The sequence below is a fragment of the Parus major genome, chromosome 11 (genome assembly GCF_001522545.3).
Source record: "Parus major isolate Abel chromosome 11, Parus_major1.1, whole genome shotgun sequence".
In the NCBI taxonomy this organism is placed as follows: Eukaryota; Metazoa; Chordata; class Aves; order Passeriformes; family Paridae; genus Parus; species Parus major.
The window spans coordinates 12952125-12971813 of NC_031780.1; the positions used below are offsets into that span (position 1 = coordinate 12952125).

Sequence of the window (19689 nt, forward strand, 5' to 3'; positions counted from 1 at the left end):
AAGAAATCATCCTTACAAGACCTCTTCAGAAAAAATACAAAACCAGAGATGTATCAGACTCAGTACATTGAAACAGGTGACATCAACACTTCAACTTTCCCTAGCCATAGGCTTCACAGAAATTAGATTATAAATCTATATATTCACATTCACTGCCCCTGTATAAACTGTAGAGAGTTGTCAGAATGGAAAAGCATTAGAACTCTTTTCTTGGGCTTATGTCAAAATTTCAGCACTTCTGCAGATAAAACAAAATTACAATCCAGACATTTATTTACTAGTCCTAATAAAAGTAAGCAGCATTCTTTTGTACTTGAAATTCTGCCCTTGAGCAGTGAAAGAGCCAAAACACAACTGTTATGGATTTCTTCCACTCCCTGGGAGCAGGGAATCTTTCCATTGGTGTACAAATGGATGAGCTCACACCCCCACGAACTGCAAAGGCAGCCAAGGAGAGGAGATCATTGGTAAGGCAGAAAAGCATTTTGCTCTGCTTTATCAATTCTCAGCTTGACTGAGACTCCTCTAACTTTGTGGTTGCTCTGCTCTCGGCAAGATTCAACATAAAGTCAATAATTCCTTCAAGAGAGGTTCTCATCCCTAGTTTGTAGGGATTTGTAACAAAAACTTAACTCAGAAACTCAGGATCTGCATTTATGACTCTGCCTCTGCAAATCACTGTTATAAGTATAGTTTAATGTACAATATTCAGTCCTGGGTCTGTAAGACACCAGTCATGAGTCTCTGCACTATTTCTGGAAAGAAGGAAACAGTCCATTTGATGTGTGTATGCATCCCTGGGGTTCATATAAACACAAGATTTCTATGCAGAATCCCATGCTCAGAGCTATAGGTCCTATGTATATACAAAATATGCATTACCTGCAGCATTATCTCTTTCTGTAACTTGGTATATTGGACTAAGTTCTGTGAAATAATTCTTACAGTATTTAGATTAAAACAAAGTCCAAACAAATATTTTTTTTGCTTTGAAGCTGTTTTAGGTTTTATGTTTTCAAAATATCATAGATGCATAACCTGATAAAAGAATTAACAGTCAACAAAATTACTTTTAGTTCTACATTGGATGAGATGAAATCCTAATTCTTTTGCTGAATATTAATAATATAGAAACAGCTAATAAAGCCAATTTTGCCAAAAACTTACTGAAGATAACATTGTGCACATCAGTCCTTTATCTGAAATGGACTACACACTTCATGACCCACAAAATTGGTAATGAAGGAAAAATCTCCTAGTAGTTACTATCCACCACATTTTCTCATGCTACTACCTCGTGTATGGACCAAGTGGATGTTGGAAGACATCCCTCATGAGTTCCTGTAGCTCTGATTTGAAACTACCACAGCAGTTTCCTATGAATAACTTTGCACTGTCACCCAGAATTTGAGCACAAGTATTACCTTTGTTTCTGTAAACCAGAGCATCTGTATGTACTGGAACCTGGTGCCCAATGATAATTTCTGAAGACCAAGTCTTTCAGAACCTGGTAGCAAACTGGGAGAAATTAGGTCTTGAAGCTCAGCTACCTTCACTGGGAGGCAATTACCTTGAAGAAAGTGGAAGCAAAATACAAGAAACCCAACTGCTTTACCCTTTGTCATCAGAAGTGAATCACTAAAGATAGTGACTGTTAATCATTAGAGATTTTGTTCTGTTTAATTCCTTCTTTTCTGAGAGGCTGACAGTGTGAGGTTACGTACATTTAAATACACACAGGTCTTGCCCATACATGTTTTCAAGTCAAGGAGAAAGCTGGGGGAAGTGAATGATAAACAGGCTTTACCTTACAGAAAAGCACAGCAAGAATGTCCCTACTAAATTAAAAAATCCCATTCTCTTGCTGTTTGAGCACTTCACTACTTTGACTTGTCTCCAGTTACAAAACCCTGTGACCAGGGAAAATTAGAAAATTATGTAGCTCTAGTAAATGTGCAGCCAACTGGAATTGGCAGAATGGAACACAAAATGGGACTATACAGTGGGAAAGATGCCAATGCAAGAGCATCCTCTCCTGAACAATGGGAAATCCTCCCCAGGAAGCTCCTCAGTCACACACATACTTCACAAAAGATGCATTTTATCACCAGGTATGGCATACCTGTCTCCAGACTCAGGCAGTCAGAACTCTGCTTGCATAAAACATTAAGGCCCTGTCCCTTTGACACATTGCAGAGTCAGAAAAAGAGGGGTTATGCTTTCTGCCAGAAATTGGAAAGGTTTCCCTCAGTTAAATTCATAGTTTTAGCATATACATTGTCATATCACACAAAATATGGTGATAACAGATTATAGAAATGTTTACAAAATATGTAATTAACTTCAGGGTTAGAAGTTTTGTTGTTGCTCTTAAATCAAGCAAACATCAGCTGGCAAACAAATTGCATGCCTTAGAGCTTCTTCAGAGAAAAGCTGTTCAAGGTTTGATATTTTTAAACTCTGCAAGGCTCTCAGCTATTAGCAACAAAAATAACAGGAGTCAAAAAGTATCTTTCTATTATTGTCATAAGTTAAAAATGGAAGCATTTGGGGTGGTTAGAGGAGTCACAGCCTAGCAATTAACAAAAGCTATCCCATATTATGAGATATGGAACATAAATAGAATTCTAGCTGTTTCATAAAAATTAAATGTGATGAATAATAATTGAGAGAAACACTCAATGTGAAAGTTTGCCTTGACACTTGTTCTAAGAGCCCCTGTATGAGATAGAAAGAAGAGCAGCACTACAGTGGAAAACAGAGCTTTCCCTGCTATTTTAACAGAATAGGACCTGATTATTCAGTATGCTTTTTAAATCAGTAATACCATCACCATTTAGTCCTTGACAGAGGATCAGGGCCTTTATCTGAATTTCTACATACTTAGGTTTCATAAACTTCTCTCATTTTCAGTCATTTTTCCCAACTGCTTTCCACCCTGTATCCAAGCCATCTTGCATATCAAATCAATAATCTTGCTTCTAACTTAAATCTCTTTTAATACTTCTTCAAAACTGTTTGTTCTTCAAAAATCTGTAATGCCTTTATACAACACAGACCCTAGTAATTTTTGAGAAATTGTCAGAAATATAAAAACTACATTCTCAATGTTTGATCCTTTCTAGCTTTGATCTCCCCGGTAGTTGCTTTTATGCTGACATTGTACCTGTGTAAAAGAATTAACAACAAAAACACTTAATACTACCTCATTGCTAGCAAAATTTAACATTGTAAAAAAAAGTGAACAGTACTGGTTATTGAACAAAAGACTATGTGCTAACACTTCAGCAAAACCTCTAGAATCTTCTTTTCCCAAAAAAATTAATCTAGACAGCAAAGAAAGAATCTCAGCTGCACCAGAATCAAGTGCACCAAGACCGGTCAAATCTCAGAGGTAACTGGGGGTTTTTTGTATGCTTCTGCTTTCATTTCTCTGCAACCTCATTTGTGTAGAAATTGGATAATACTATACCCACAGCACATTTTACTGACCCTCAGAATCATCCCCTTGATTTCCATATGTTTGCATTTATTCAAATCTTCGCTGCATGTGTAAATGACTGATGGGAAGAAAAGGAGATTGAGCCAGTGCACAGGGAAAGATAAGAGGCAAGAGACCCGAACTGAAAATTCCACTTGTTTTTTAACTATGAATATAAACAAAAATGGAAATGAATTATCCAGATTGTTTGTGGATTCATCTTTATTGAATCTATTCAGAACATCCCTAAATATCTGCTTTGGGCAGGGGAATTTGAAACTCCCAAGGCCCCTTTGAACTTGAACTTCTCTACAATTTTACTGGTGTATGTTTCTAGATTTCTAGGAATAAGCTGATACAGCAGTTAATATAGAAAGTGCTGTGATTATAGAAATTTGACATAGATGTAACTAACATAAAACAGCCTTAGTGAACAAAAAAAAGCATTAAGAGAATTTACTTGGCTTTATGATGTGTGCTAGTTGAAGTTAACATTTAAGTACCACTTGGGAAAATTGCTCTAGCTCACAAAATATAGCTCTATTCTGCAAAAGTGCAAGAAAAACCTATATTCTATTCAGATATCAGAAAAAATTATCAGCCACACAATTCAGTATTTATATTTCCTAAATAGTGAAAACACAGCTCCAGACCTGAGCAATTGTACAGTGAGAATTTGCTTCTTGTTGGTTTAATTGAGAGATGAATATTCAGTACTTGTTAAATCCTTCTCCAGGATTATCTCAGTCACCTCCCCCAGGCTCCTACACTTCCCAAAAAAAATTCCCATGCAGTGGCAGTCATTGGTCTTCACCTCTCCCCTTAGACAATCAGCAGCCACCCAACAGCAAAATATCTTCACAGTCTTTTGGATTTATTTGGCTGTGTTGAGACTGTTTGGTGCTGGAGACTATGTACTTTGTTTCCCTGCAAGATTGCCTTCTGGCAAACACTCCCTCTAAACTACAGAGCATTCTTGCCTTCTCCTCCATCTCTTTTCTCCAGATTGACCTAAAATCCATAGAAGTGACAAGAAAAAGTTTTGCACAGAACACAGAGCTAATAGAGCAGGCTGATAAACTTTGATCATCCATTTAAATGGAGCACCAAGGAACAAAGATATGGCTACTTCTCAAGACAAAGCAATTTTTCAAGAGTGAATTCCAAGCAGGTGGTAACTAAGCAACAGCTCACCTGTACAGGGACTTTGATCACTTGACAAAGCAGATCAGAGCAACACAAGGGAAAGAGGACTAGAGATTACAAGGAAAAAAAGAGCTTTTTCTTAGCCTATCAGAGAGAAAGATGGAAAATAGTGTATGAGATGCAGCAAAAAGGAGCCTGATGATTTGGAGAAGAGAGCAGCTGAAAAAAGAAGCTCATGAGCACTTTAGTAACCATACTTTAACAACTTGATTTATTTCAATGCTTCTGTTGCTTCACCCAGTGATGACAGAAATATTTGGGGAACAAAGAATAGGGCTTCTTCCTCACTCCAGGCTTGAAAAAAAACAGGTTTTTTACCTTTGGCCAAGGCAGTATCCATGTGAAAGAGACCTTGGCCAGTGAGGAAGAAAAATATGGACATACAGAACTTCAAGGGAGTTGCAGGGACAAAATAGCAGCAAAGCTGGAGAGAAAGCTGTTGAAGCCTAGGGTGAAACCTGCTTCAGGATCTAGGAACTAAGGGCACATACTGAGTTAACAGTATGAAACAGACTCAAGGATGAAGAAAATAGAAAATTGCACATAGAAATTAATCAATATATAGGAGATGAAAGGTATATTGCAAAAATAACACCTATAGTACATCAAAAACAATGGAGATGTGCAATAACAAACAAACAGATGGCAGGGGGAAAGAACAATAATTTCCAAACACCTCACAAATCCATTGATTGTAAAGTTCAATTTTATCTCTTGAGGCTGGCAATAAAATAAGTATCTCTCATCATTATTACTCCTCTATCTGCATATTGCAGAACTGTTCTAATGCTGCCTCTCATATGAATTAAAACTGCATTTGCCATCAAAGGAATTTGAAAATTTGTCATGAGGACAAGATTAGTGCCTGGATTTGTAAGTATTTATTTTTTTTGGGAGCACCTGGACTGGCCTCAGACAGGAAATGAATGTGGGCAATAGCCAGACTGGTACTTTTTCTGAGGAACCTTGGTACCTTTTTCTAGTGCTTAAGGTCGCTCCACTCCTAAGGGAAAACAGTGAAGAACATTTTAATTAAAAATGAACAGCCACTAAACTTTATAAGCCATTTTTGCAATTTCATTATTCCAGCTAAAGAAGAAAGATTCTAAAATATAATTAACATCCCTTAAAATATTTATTGAGAGAGATTTAAATTAGCTGTCTGAGTCCAGCTGATTCCATTTTTTTGGTATATCCAAGGTAAGGAGTAGAATAACACTAAAATAACAGCAAAAAGCATTGATAATGCTTTTATCATTGAGTGTTAGAAGTTCTGATTAACAGTTTATTTTCCTCAATGATTGGTAATTATTAAAGTACAGAGTTTCTCCATATTAAGTCCAGAGTCCACTCAAGATCCTGGGTTTCTGCTTTTTCTCTGTGAGTTAAGAACAGCTGCAAATGACAATGATACAGCATAAAATGTCTTGTGTGTGCTGAGTACAATTAAAGATTTTTCGCTCTGCATTTGTTTGAAGACTGACAGCTCAGCTGACAGGGCAGCCAAGTTTATGCAGTTTTCTGTAAGCTCATTGACAGTTTTCCCTGTGAAACTCTTTCTGGCTCTCTTCATCAGGTAAAATTCTAAACCTTTGTCAGACAGCTCTTTCAAGAGCAAACAGGATGAGGAGTCCCACCATGAGCAGCTATGAAGTCTCATTAAAAAAAGTCTTTCACATTCTGTTGTCCTTGTTCTGTATTATAATGATGGTTTGCCATAAAGTGCAAAGAAATGTTATTCTAATGAACAGAGGAGAGGCACTGCAACACTGAGGCATGATTAACGAGCTGAAGTCGTTCATTAAGTCATTTTACATGTCTGGCTGGTGACCTTTGAATTTGAAGAATTGCATGTAAAATATAATAGGAGAAATTATTAGCTTAGCATACAATGTATTCATGGTTTAACAGAGGGATTTGGAATGGGTTATGGTGTGGGAGAAAAGGCAACCTGACACAAAGTGAGATTACTTCTTCCTCTCTCCTTTTCCATCCCTAGATTCCAATGCAATTGAGAGCCTGTTCTGTGCCACGAGCTCCCCACGACTATGAGCACTTGCTCATATGCCATCATCTGACAGAATTTCCTTCCTTTGGTTAGGCCAGGGAAACTAGAGAGCATGCAACAGCTGAGGGAGATTCTAACTCTGTTGGGATTGCCAGATGACACAGAAAAAAAATAAGAAAATTAGATTTTCTGTTTAGAATGTTTAACTCCATTCTTTAAAGGGCCCATATCTTTTCCAGCCTATGTGCCAGTGACCCACACTGTCAGAAGCAGCCAGCAGCAGCAGCTCTTTCCCTCATGTGGGATGGGGACAGTACAAGCTGTACCCATATAGAAATTACTGGAATTGCTTCAGCTTTGTCCTGACTGTCCCAGTTTCACAAGGATACCTGGGAACCATAACCCTCATAAGTCTACACAAAGCCAATAAGAGCACAAGCCTCTACTTGGCCACTTTCACACATCCCACATCGGATCTGCTTTTGTGGGACTGAACAGAGGATATAGCCTTCAGGAACCTTTGTTCAAAATCTTCCTGTCTGCCTATTCCTTCTTCTGGCCCTTCTTCTCAGCATGTGAGATGCACCTACTGGCTATAGAAAGCATAATGAGGTACAAGCTACGCCCTGGTGAGGCTCCAAAGCATTCCTGACCAAGTGAGCAAGGTTCCAGGAACACTCCTTTCACAGCAGAGTGACAGGCACACCCACTTTGCTAAGACCTGCAGGACTATTTCCTGTACATTTTTGAATATAAAGGAAATGACCAAAGCTGATAGCAGGCAGGACATGAAAGAGGCGATGAGAAAGGATCAATTAACTACTTCGTTCAAACTGTAATGATCAAAATGACAAATGATCAAAGGCAGCAAAGAACACTACATGTGGCGCTGCAAGAATTCAGCTGTTCTCTTATACTCTGCTGCTTCCAGTGTGAGGTAAAAATGGAAATTCTACCTGCTCCAGCATCTGCAAGAAATAAGGAGAGGACAGAGGCTAAAAATACTGTTAACCTAGTTTGAAAGTTAAATAATGCTCTAATACTGTACATGGAGAAGTGGTGCCTTTGTTACTGTTTTCTGACTCTACTGCAGTTTCACTCATAAATAAGAAAGAAAAGTTAATTGGGCCTCAACCTTGAGTACTCAGCTGAGAATTTTTCCTCTCAGTCTGCTATCTTTGTGTTAAGAGAGCTCTATGCTTTTAAACTGTGCAATCTTGCACAAGACGGTTTGGGCATGGAATGAAAAATATTTAGCACTTTTCAGTCTCAAAATCAGAAGGAGTAGTCAAATAACAGGAAGAACAAGGATTAAAGCCTCCCCATTTTTTAGACTTTCACTCAGAATAGACTTATAATATTTGCTTGTACTTTCATATCTCTTGCTGTGTGTAAATGAATTAACAAGAGGAAACCCTATTTCTTTCCCTTTCCCTGCAAAAATAATGACAAATTCTTGCTATCAAACTCTTTTTAAAGTTTTCCACCTACTTTTGTTCAACTTCAAATTATAGAGCTTCCTTTGAAATACTGATTATATTATTGCCACAGTATCATGGAAACCTTAACTGCTGTAAGACTAGTACAGTTAAAAGAAGCACTTTTGTATTCTCCCTCTCTCCAGTCTCAGCCTTTCCTTCTTTTGTGGTTAAGTATTTGCAAGGTTAGATAGTGAGCCAGCCCAGAAAACCTAGCTGTATCAAAATTAATTCAGACCTATTTTGCCAGGATAATTTTAAGCCAATTTGTCCCCCTTTCTTGTCCATTTCTATGCCAGCAGAGGCACATGAAGGAGGACAGGAATGAGCTGTAGGTCAGGATAGGTTAGGAACACTTCCCAAAACAGTGGACTTGACTTAAACTGACTTAAAGTTATGGCTAATTCACAGCCACAACACAGTTGTAACCACACCAGATATCCCAACATCAACCCAATTAATTATTCCATTAAAAGGTCTAACAAGAGTGACATCCTCAGAAAGAAAACTTCAATTTTTTGATAATTCTGTATTTTCTGACAAAGGGAGTGACAGAGAAACTTTTTGAACAATCACTGGGAAGTCTTTCAATACACAGCACAGAGTTGAACACATATTTTAAGGCACTGACAGTGTCAGAGAGCATGGACAGTGCTGTCTGTGTAAAATACACTTTTCCAGAGAGCCCCTCTAGGGTTGCCAGGCTCCCTCAGCAGACTGAGCCATGCCACAGTACACTGAGGCAACATGATGAGCCCAAGGAGCTGGTATGACAGCTGTGAATTGAGAATTCACTTGTGGAACACTACACCAGGGATTGGTTTAGTCTTTCCATGGTATGGAACAGAATAGTTTAAATTGTCTAATGAGAGAAGTAGAAGAGCTAAGTAGGATTTGATATTTTGCCTAATGAGGTGTGAAAAAAATTGCTAATGGATTTAATCTGCATAAATTTCTTCTAGGATACTTATTCCCATGCACCCCCACACACTCACTCTAAAACTCAATTGCTAATGATGAATTTCATTTGTTCCCCCACCAGAATTAAGAATATTTAATGAATTGTAATGTATAGTTAGTTATCACATTTGTAACTTAGATCCTGTTTATATTGAGGCTAGATGGGGGAAAAGATGTAGCTCCTTTCACAGCTATACCAGGGCACTGTAACAAGCACAGTATGAATGCAGACACTCGAAGATGAGACTTGCAACAACTGCATAAACTCTGCTGAGCAACCAAAGTTTGTATTTCCAAGGAAATATCAATTTTCTAGGGGTGTAAAGCACCTTTAACATAATACCTTTTTTCTCCAGGACTACATGTATCAAGTATAATCAGGACAGAATACTGACAAACTCTTAGCAAATCAGGGAAAAAAAACACATAAGCAATTCATTGCTTCCAAGGATTCATTCTATTGCCAATTCTCTGAAATTTCTACAGAAGAGATGTAAAATAAGAAATACTTAATTCCTCAAAAAAGAAATGCATACAATGTATGGAATATTATATGCATTTTTCCTTCTGGGTTGAAAAAAGGAGAAGGAATATACCCAAAGTGCAATTCAGCTGTATGAGCACAAATCTATTCTTGGAATGGTGTGAAGCTATACATTTCTCTCTCAGGTATCCCAAGTCTCTTGCCAGTGGCAATAATACTGGATTTGCTTCTGATCTATAGCAAATCCTCCTGCACTGTGCAATTATCCCATCATTCCAGTCACTGAGTCTCTCTTACGTGTCTCCTTTCCAAGAGTAGTTCCTAAACACAATTAGCCTCTGAAGTATTGCATTACTATAGGCATAAAATTAAACATCTTGCTGTAGGATTACTGCACTTTAACTATGTTCTCATGAGGTTTCTGTTCATCAAAACAGCATTGTGAAACTGTCTGTTTCTATGAGGAAAGGAGAAGTTGGAAAGGAAGAAGTTCAAGAGGTGGGCAGCTCTAGAGAAGATACTTTCAGAATCAATGTCCATGGCAGGGAGTGGAACAAAATGATCTTTAAGATCCCTTCCAAGCCAATCCATTCTACGAATTTGGCCCACTCTTATTCAGTTAAATCCTAATTTAAATTCTATAACTCCTTTTTGGTGAAAACCACTTTTTCATCTTGATGCTTGTCAGCACATCTAATACAAAGTAACTAGCAAGGCAACTGTTTTTTGAACAAAGGTTTGAAAGGTGAAAGGAAGAAATAAGAGAAGAAATTAAAACAAGTGAGCATCAGTGCTCACTGGTAGAGATTTCAGCAAGGTCTGCCACAGCACTGCCTCTGGATATCCTCATGGGGCTAAGCCATAAAAACACAAGTACAACAGAGAACAGATAGGCAGAAAATGGACAAAAACACAGCTAGAGATTTGAAACAGATGAATACAGCTAGAGATTTCAAAATAAAACATTTTTGGACTTGCTGAATGCAACCATTCAATATAGCTTACAAAGATTTGTCTTTAGTAACATACATCCCCAAATCTCTTTTGGAGCCTATTGTTACCTGCATTCTGTCTTTACTTCTTTCCTATAAATTAATATGTCAAATATACTGAAACTTAATGTATAGCTTGCTTGTCAAGTAAAATACCTCAGAAATGCTTTATCATGACAAATAGCTACATTGAATTTAATACCAGATCACAACGTTTGTACCTGAGACTTATTTCCTGAAAAACATAAACTATCAGTATTCCCACAATTCCAATACCATGCAGTATTTTTTATTTACACTTAGCTTCTATAATCTACTGTGCCTAAGAAAATTATTTTAGATAGCAACTAAAACAATAAGAACAGATATAAAGAGTGATACTCCATGTCCGGAATCTCTTATACCTCAGCTGACAATAAGAACTTCTTTCCTGAGCTACCTATTATCTATTCAGGAGACTGAAATAACAGGACCATCTGGCTACTTGCAATAAAGGTGACAGTGCTCACCTCTGCTGTCCCTGGTCTGTGCAGAGACAAGCATGGAGGTTTGATATTCCAGATATGTCAGGCTTGTGAGACTGAACAGTTGCACTGTTTTTACAATACAGGAGCGGGAACAGTTTATTCCTGTCTTTAACCAGCACGTTTCTTTTTGTTATTTGAATGCCCTTCATCAATGAAGCTATTCCATAATAAAGTGCAACAATTTCAAATGAAATATGAATGCAGAGTGACTCTGTGGACATTTATTCTGAAAGCATAAGTAACCTTCAAAGTTGGGATCACACGGAGATAAATTTCTTATTTTTACAGAGCAACCTGGTATATTCATGTCATACTTTGCAGTGACATTTTTGACAGTGGTTTACAAGTTTTTTTGGCAGACCATGATATAAGCATATTTAATTAATACTGATTCTTTAGTTTATATTTCAAATGGAAAATAAGGAATACATGAAAATTGCTTTCTGGTTTTCATAGCCCAGTCTATTTTTAGCAAACATTTACTTAGGCTACTTTGGAACAGACCATGTAGCAGTTTCATCCCAGGCTGTAAAAGTAATTGTTTCTTAAGTGCTGTAAATCATATTTGTTTGTTGTTTAAAAACTTGAATTGTTTAAAATTTACTTTTAGGTAAAGTTCTTAGAAATAATATTTGCAAATACATTGTGATATGGTTTAAGCCATTTTAATATGGTGTTCTATATAATAAAATAATGCAGATATGATAGGTATAGTTTAATTATGAACTACATTTTAGGCTTGCCAATTCCCACTGAAATCACTAGAATAAGATGACTCCAGAAGCATAAAAACTCTGGATTCCAAATCATTAATTTTAAGTAGTTAGAAAAGGGGCCAAGGCATAACTGATAACTGGCTGAAGGGTTAGTGTGAAGAATTCTTTTAAAGTATATTTTATGTTCTGTTAATTTTATGTATTAAATGCCACTTTAGGAGGTTTGGGAGTTTAGCTGCACCAACTGGTTTTCATTGAATTAGAAGAGAATCCTCTCATGGCAGCAGGAATGTAAATCCAAAGCAGTAGATGAGGAGATACCTTGCTTTTAATTCTTTGAGTAAGCCGCTGTCATGATAAATTATAGGAAAGAAACCCTGGAGCCGTGTCTTTTCTTCTTTTTTTCCAACACCTAAGAACTTCAGAAAGAAGCCAACTAGGTCATAGCTAGCCACAACACACAGTGTATCAGAGTTAGGCAAATTATATGTAAGTGGGTTAAGTGATTCCATATATTCAGCAGCTTCTCTACTGACCAAGTACAATGATTTACAGGTGTCCACATTGGAATAATTATACGGTTACAACATTATTCAGATCCAGAATATCCAGGAAAGGTACACAAAAGCACCTATGGAGATTCTCATGAACAAACAAGCTGCTATATTTTGTGATGTTTAAGACCAAATACCTGACCTAAAGATAAAACACCGAAGCATGGCTGGGGACATGACAGGCCAAGTACAGGAAACTTATTGTAAATATTTATTTAATTTCTACCTTGGTCTATCAGATATGTCACAGGAGGTTATGTCATTCAGATTTCATTGTGTCACATCGTGCCTGTCAAATTATAATGGTGCCTGACTAGCAAAACTGCATTTAGAATCAAATTTGATTGTATCTTACCTATTTGGGGATTTTGAAAAGCACAGCAGATCATATGTCCTTTAAAGCATTGTAACTTTCAACACAAACTTGTCGTCGACTTGCTGTTCATCTGAAGAAAAGAATATTCACAAGTGAGTGTCGTGCGTCATACAAACAGGCAGTAAATTGAGACCAGACAAAATTACAAAGTCCAGGTAACAGATGAGCTGTGTTTGTAAGAGTGTCTAAAGATCAAATCTGATTTGAAGAAGGTACTGAAAGTTGTCAGCTTTACAAATCCAGCATGAAAGTAGCAGGACACACTGAAGTCATAGCATCACACAACTACATCTATCTGGCAGTAGTGCTTCATGTTTAAGTTACCAAAACATTTTATTTTTAAAATGTGTCAGTGCTTAGCAACTTCATTTGTATTTTCATGCATTAAACAATGAGTCTGAAGTCCACAGGATCACTGCCATATTGACTAAAATAGGACCCAAATCTGCCTTACAGTGCTCTTATTTTCAAGGTAGTTAAGACATCTGTACTTTCACACCACTAAAATAAAAACTTTCAGGATTGCTGAGAGGGAATTTTAAATTATTATTTTTTAAAAAGCATGTATTGTACAGTCTGATAAAAATAATTTGTGAACTATTCTAATGTTGGCATGTTTCATGTTGTGCTGCTGGGCTTACAGCTGGGGAAATCATCCAAACCACAAAAGATTTTCTGCTTCAAACCCTTTTTGCCACCAAAATGTATAGTTTTGACAGGTGCACTTTTTTGACTATTCTTAAGAGAGTTTACCAAAATGCAAATGCCAGTTAAGGAGTGATACCAAAATTATCTCAATTGCATACAGAGGTTTGAACCCTGGAAACAAGGACTGAATTCAATGCTTCATGTTGCTGTTATGGATGTCCTTGGTTTGAAAAGGGAAGGCGGCTGCCTGTTCAAGTCTCACACACAGGCATGTACACACATTTTGTATGTCACCAAGCAAACCCCAGGGCTCTCAGTTAAATAAAGTTCAACGGTGGAATCTAATAAAAAAGGTGAACATATCCCAAATAGCAACCACATTATGGTGGAAACTGTTGCTGTCTCTTAAAATCAAGTAATTAATTTATTTTAAATGAAAAATATCCAAAAAACATTCAAAGATAAAGCATTTTCCTTGCAAATGAATATCTACTATGCAACATGTTAAAAGAACCAGGTTCAGCTCTTGTCCTTCTAAACTTCCAAAATGTATAAAACAGGAATGTAGTTTATTCACACCCTAAAACTGTGCAAGAAATACACTAATTTAAGTTTTTATAAAGGATTACTTTTCTGTATTTTGCCTAATTTGTAGCTGTTTTACCATTATATAAGACAAACTTCTGCTTCCAAAATTATCTAATTGACACTAAGACCTAGGGTTGTTCAGAAATGCCTTTTTCATGACATTGCCACATCTCCATTGGAAAACAGAAAACACAAAATAGACATACTCATGAGCTGAAAATAAATGCTTGAGGAAAAAAACTAAATGGTGAGTGTCATTCAATTTGGCACTCAAAGTACTTTTCCCCCTTTCTAGGAGACTGTCCTTGTCATACTATAATGAAGAAAGTGAATGATACCCCTTTTTCTGTCTCTAAATATCTTGCTCCTAGGAATATTTTCCCACTGTTTCTAGCACTAAATACTATTTTGTGTTATAGGTAGAACAAATGAAGAAACCTACTTGAAGAATAAAATACTGCTTGATAGAAATAAATGACTCATTCAGATAAAGAAAAAAAAAATTAAGTATTCAGAGTGAATTACAGGTAATCCTATTTTTAAATTAAGTCTCTTACTACTTACAAATACCTGATTAAGCACTGATGCATAGCACTTGTTCTTCCTTCTTAAATTCAGACATCTACTTCATTTACATGCAATATTTTAAATGCATTTATTTAATACAATGCCTACCTCTGTACTACAAATTGCTTTTACTTGTCATGAATTCTAATGCTCATTTTTTATTCTGCTTTGAAATATCCAGCTACCCTTGGCTTTCTTTTCTCTCCGGCTTTGATATATTGGAATCATTTCCCCAGGCAGCAATCAGTGTTGATAAAAGAGTTTGAAACTCAATTCACAAACACACAGCATATTTGTGGGTAAGAGAACTAGTACTTTATTTCCACTGTGTATCAAAACAAACATGGGAATACTGCTTCCAATAGAACTGAGTTCACACAGCAAGGAAGACGTACTGTGGATTTCACAAGTGGTGCTGATTTACGGCATTTAGGGGCTTTATTTTATTTCTGGAGATAAAGTTCCATATGTGCAACTAACAGCAACACATCACCTTCAATCACAGAAGTACACAGTGATGGCATGCACCTTAGTGGTGCTCCTCCTGCTCTTTCCCTGCGTTTCCTCCTCTCTCCTACATTTGTCCAGCATTTTCTGCTGTTTTAGACACATTCCCACAGAGGCACCAGTAGTGTTGCTGAGGGGCTCAGCTGTGCCCTGTGCTGGGATGGCTCTAGAACCATCTGGAACCAGCCCTGTCCCACATGGAGCAGCCCCAACTGCTCCACAGAGACCCCACAGCAACAGCTGGGACCCACAGGACCCTCAACATTACATTGCACCTGGCAGTCCCCATCTCAGCCACAGAAACCTCCACTGTGACATCAGCCAGGACTCCCCCCAGAATCACTCCATCCTTTCACATGCAACAGAAAACCCAACCAGACCTTCAAAAATGCTAATCCAAAGTTGAATTTACCTTTCTCTCACCAATAGCAACTAACTGTGAAAGGAACTGTTTTACTCTAGTGCATCTGTGCTCCATATTTCAACAGCATTTCACATGTGCTGTAAACCAATCTGTCTTATCCACAGCCTTCCAAAATAACAGATGAAAACAGTAATACATTAAATTACAGAATTCTGCTGGTTTTTTCCAAGAAAATTCTGGGATGAACACAACGCAAAGCAGACTGCTAATCTGATTTAGAAGATCAGAAAAAACAGAAGACAGGATGAAATCTTCAACAGTATCAGTCTGTCTTACAGCTATAGCAATGCCTCCATATACCTGAACCATTCTGGAGTTCTATATTTATATATATTTATTATGTACAAATACACATATAAATATATATTATATAATATATATTATATAATATATATAATTAAATATATCTATTTCTTTCATCATAAATATACTACAGAAAGCCTTCCAAAGATAAAATTAAACAAAATCCCCTCAGGCAAGGGCAGCAGAGCAGAGTCTGCCTGGGTCTAGCAAATGCTCTGGCCCTGTGAGTGCCTGTTGGGTAGGGGAAGAGTCAGCATCCTACCCAGAGCACAGACCAGCTGTGCCACAGGGCTTCCTGGAGAAAGGGAAGGTATTTAGAGTGGGTAAAAGGACAGCTTCCATGACAGAGGGATCTGGGGTACAGTCATGACTCTGGAGTCACACCAAACCTGTAATTCTTTGTTCCTGCTGCTTTCCTTTGGGTACATTTTCATTTGTTTGGACACCTAAAAGCTGCTGCTATTGACAAGTAATAGGAACTGTACTTTAGACTCCTGTGCCACAAGTATGTCCATACTGACACCTCATTTCAGAGGTTCACATTCCTCCCTATTTTTTTAGACCTGTGAATAGCAGCAGAACAATCCAGTCAAAGAAGCCCTCCAGTTTTCCCATGTTCTTACCAATGGGAAGCTTGATAAGTCTTTCCAATTGTTCACGAGGAAAATACAAAGTCAATATAGCAAGAGGATGTACTTCTGTTCTCAGCTCTACTTTCTTTTTAAAGTTACAGTATATGCAAACTAGGTAGTAAACTTTGAGGAAGCTACCAACACAATCATAAACAAAACCTCAATGCTTCTGAAATTTATTCTCAGTATGTGTCTCCCAGCACAGACATTTCACATCCTGGCCAGCTTGGGAGATGAGGTCAACATTCCTAAGCGTCAGGTAAATGCCAGTGGAACCTTTCAGAGGCACATCAGATTGGAACACACACCAATAGCAATCACACTTATAAACCTCACTCAATTACAGGCTTTTCAGCTCAGGATGAAAAACATGCCTGCCCTAAAGAAATGCATTTAGGCTTTCTCATTTCTGAGTGGTGAAAGAATTATATCAGCCATCCATTATTGATCTCCTCAGGAAAGACAGCCTAAAACAAAGCAGCTCTGAAGATACTACAACAGGGTTGTGCTAACTTGCCACCTTCATTTAATAATTTTTTTTACTTTAGAAAGAGTTCATCTTTCAGGAATACAGAAGCATACAGAAACATATACAAAACATATCTTTAACTGAAGAGCAATTAGTCTTAATTTTTAATATAAGCATTCAGGCCATCTCTAAAAACACTAGAAGACCAACTTTCTGTACAGGACTAGCGATTGATGTGAAATGGCATAGGCACATACCCCTACCACAGCCCCCTAGGACACAAAAAACAAAATTCACAAGATAACTGTGCACAGCAAAAGACATTAAAGCATTTCTAGAAAATTATTAGTACAGCTTCCCTGCCTATTTGCAGGGAAAACAAAATGTTATTACATCACACTTTCCTAGGAGCCCCTCCCTCCCAGCCTTTACTCAATCTTTGCTCCTGTTAAATAAAACTTATTTCTCACCTTGGAAGACATCTCACCCTGGAAAATAAATTAATATCTTTCAACCAATTACCAACACCTTCTAAACTTCAGGAGAAATTTTGTACAGCAATTAACAACCTTCTGGGCAAACGTTCAGGAGAGGACTACTAGCACCCACCCTCCCAAGCTTCTTCAAATATCTATTTTAATCTGCTGAGTCACTCTTTTGATGGGATTCACCTATAAATTGTTAGCACAAATGGCCAACACCTGGATCCTTGTGATGATTTGGGGGATGGCGTTTTCACCAGACATTTATTTAACAAGCTGCAGGTGGAGCAGTGAGGGTAGGGTTGTTAAAAAAGTTGATCTTCTTTTCTAAACTGTGAGAATATCAATGTCTTTTTTTTCTTCTCTCTTTTTTTTTTTTTTTGGAAAAGCTGGCTTTATTTATCACATATGGGATAGAGGGGGTTACACTTAGCAACAATTCCTGGCAACAATATCTACAATGTCTTTTTCAAGGGAAGTGACTGCCACTATGCTTGTAAAATTTAGCAAGTAAGAGTAAGGTCAGCAAAGCACCTTCTGATAGAGATTTTTAGAATATGTCAGCAAAACAGAACAGAAAATTAAATTAGTATTTATGAACAAGTAGAAAAATGTGTACACTGGCAACCTTTTAACTGAATTCTGTCCTTTCCAATACATCTATTTTTTTTCATGGCAGTTTTTCCTCAAAATTGTATGCTGTTCTGGTCTTGGAGTTAGGCAATTATGGTTGGATGTTTGGAGGATTTTTTGGGTTTTTTTTCACTTGTATCTGAACATTGAAAGAAAAATAGATGGAAAATGCTTTCTACCAAGGAAATTATAACCTAGACATTTTAGCTGTTAAATAAGTCATATTTTGAATAAAATATTTTTCAGCAGCATAAGAGGAATAGTATTCAACAAGACAGTCATGTCTCAGGAAGACTAGCTATGATAAAATGTTGCTATATATTTTTTAAAAACAGGTGGTTAGTACATGTTGTTTATGTATTAACTGAAAGCTATCGGGTGCTCAGCAGCAAAGCCAGACACAAGTATTTCTGCCTGAGGAAGGGAGATTTTACCTTAAATGTCAGGGTGGGGGAGGGAATCCCACTGCTGAAAACCTTCTTACCTCTGATGAGAGAATACCACCTGGCTGGGAAGAGTGGGGCTCTGGCACAGGAGGATCACCAACATTTCCCATGATGGAGTAAAGGAGGACATTGTGTGTGTCACTGTAGGGATGGGGAGGGGGGAGTGGCATTGCCCTCTCATACAGACCCAGCCTGGGCTGCCTCACCCAGGAGTGGCCCTGGAAACTGGGACTCACTTCTGCCACTTGAAGGTGGCACTTGGACCTCTTCAGCTCCCAAGGTGGAAGTGCTGAACTGAGCTCTGGATGTGGGCACCCAAGTGTAGCATTTGTGGAGATGCCCTCTCTGGAAAACTTGTCTCGTGTCAAAGCAGAAATATTACTGAGAAAGAAGTTTCTATAAAGCATGCAATTTATTCCTGCACACAAAAAAATTGTTTTATGGGAATAATGAGACAGTGCATGGGACCAATAGATTCTTTCACTTAATTGGTCCATGATGCTGGTTCAAGCCTATCAGACTGGAAAGGCTCCCATTAAACACCTTCCTCCAATCCATTTATAAAATTCTCCTTTGCTGTCACATGAATAAGAATTGTGACAATACTGAGACTAACTAGAATTTGCATTTTAGCTCTTGCCTACCTGCCAGTGCAAAGAGGGGCTGCATGCATGATGGTATGCAGATGTAACATTTGCATGTGTACATTTGACATTGCACTCATGCAAATCAGGATGAAAACATAGGTATCCTTTTAAAAACAGAGATAAAAATGCAATCAAAAGGAAAAAATACAATAAATAGGAAAAAATGGAGAGAATTTTGGAATCTGAACTCAGATTTGGAAACAAATATTTTGAGTTATATTGCCAAATAAAAGGGAATATAAGCACAATAAATCTAAAGAATCAAAATGTAGAACCTCTTTCTACCTTCATATACTCTAAATCTACTAAACCAGAATTACTGATCTAAATTAATGGTAGCTGGTAATTTATTAGTTATGAGTAAGTCCAGAGTACTATTACAATACTACAGAAGCCTTCTCCTCTGATGAATTAAGGTATTCTGTAGGCTACTGAAATGCTCAGGATGTTTAAATCATCATCACATGACAGCTACTAATAGTATGAAACCTTGAATTTAAGGTTCAAATCCAGAGCCAATTTGTCTCAATGAATTTAAAGGCTCATACACACTATGTTGTC

At 37.4% G+C, this 19689-nt stretch overlaps 1 long non-coding RNA gene across 1 annotated transcript; it reads right to left on the reverse strand.

The window, feature by feature from the left end:
- Positions 1 to 1518: 1518 nt before the first annotated feature.
- Positions 1519 to 17538, reverse strand: LOC117244990. The gene is made up of 3 exons (XR_004499053.1): positions 17391 to 17538; positions 12762 to 12852; positions 1519 to 1570 (listed from the first exon to the last, which is right to left on the reverse strand). It is a non-coding gene; the product is annotated as an uncharacterized LOC117244990 (long non-coding RNA).
- Positions 17539 to 19689: the final 2151 nt, after the last annotated feature.